The following is a 1,045-nucleotide window of genomic DNA, read 5'->3' as shown; positions in this document are numbered from 1 at the left end:
CCTTGGTACATAACGTGCTACGTACCCACACTACTCAAAACTTCTGTTCTAACAAGTGTTCACTGCAGAATAGATATTAAAAAAAACAACAAAACAAAACGAACAAACAAAAAACACCTTGGGAAATACCTGAGTTCAGGATTTTTTTGTTAATTTAGTGCCTTGAAAGAAAATGGGCATTTGGGAGGTACTTGATGAGAACCACGCGTGTGGTGAGCGGATGCTACTCCAGGTAACTTGTCAGTGGTGCAGAACTTACCGTTGTTTCGTTCATTTTAGAAACTTTTGCATTTGAGGGGCATGTTTTTGTAGCACAGTGCTATGAGAGCACCCTGCAGGGGAACTGGTTTGATGTGCAACTGATGCAGCTGGTCCTTAAGCATTAATATGAGATCAGATATTTTGCTTTGCAAAGGTTTCAGGTGGGTAGCTTTCTTTGCCGTGTTGCCTGTGGTGCATCAACATTTCATGAGAATTGCTGACACAGAGCAATGAGATTTGTCACTAAAACGCTCTGATAAAAAGAAACACATTTGATGTGCTGAGTTTTAGTACTGCAGAGCTGTAAAAATTCATGGGAAGACCAGCATGGAAATGCATGTGCTGCATACGAGTGGATCGGTGCTGCTGTGCAGACTCGAGGGCTCTCACTCTTGCTGCAGTCAGCACTGTGAGGCTGACTTCAAATGGGTGCCATCGTGCCAGCAGTACTTCCAAGTGTCAGACTTGTTGTCTGCCCGTGTGCACTTCTGCCAGGGAAAGCCACATATTCACATGCAAACTGATTGTGGAAATGAAAGATGGGAGAGGGGACGTGCTGTACTCCTTTCTGTAAGAGGAGCGAATCGAAGCACCAAAGAAGTCTCATGCTCTCAAGGTTACGTACAAAGCTGGCCTCGGAATTGGTGGTGCTCTTTAGATTCCAGGCTGGGGCTGAAAGAAAATGCTTCTTTTGCTTTTCATGTCTTAGGGGGGACCTGAAACTGATTTCCATGATAAAGGCCCATGGCCTTGCACTTCATTACATACTGAGCACTGTCACTTA

The sequence above is a fragment of the Meleagris gallopavo genome, unplaced genomic scaffold (assembly GCF_000146605.3).
Source record: "Meleagris gallopavo isolate NT-WF06-2002-E0010 breed Aviagen turkey brand Nicholas breeding stock unplaced genomic scaffold, Turkey_5.1 ChrUn_random_7180001957561, whole genome shotgun sequence".
NCBI lineage: Eukaryota > Metazoa > Chordata > Aves > Galliformes > Phasianidae > Meleagris > Meleagris gallopavo.
Note: the sequence above shows the minus strand (reverse complement) of the source record.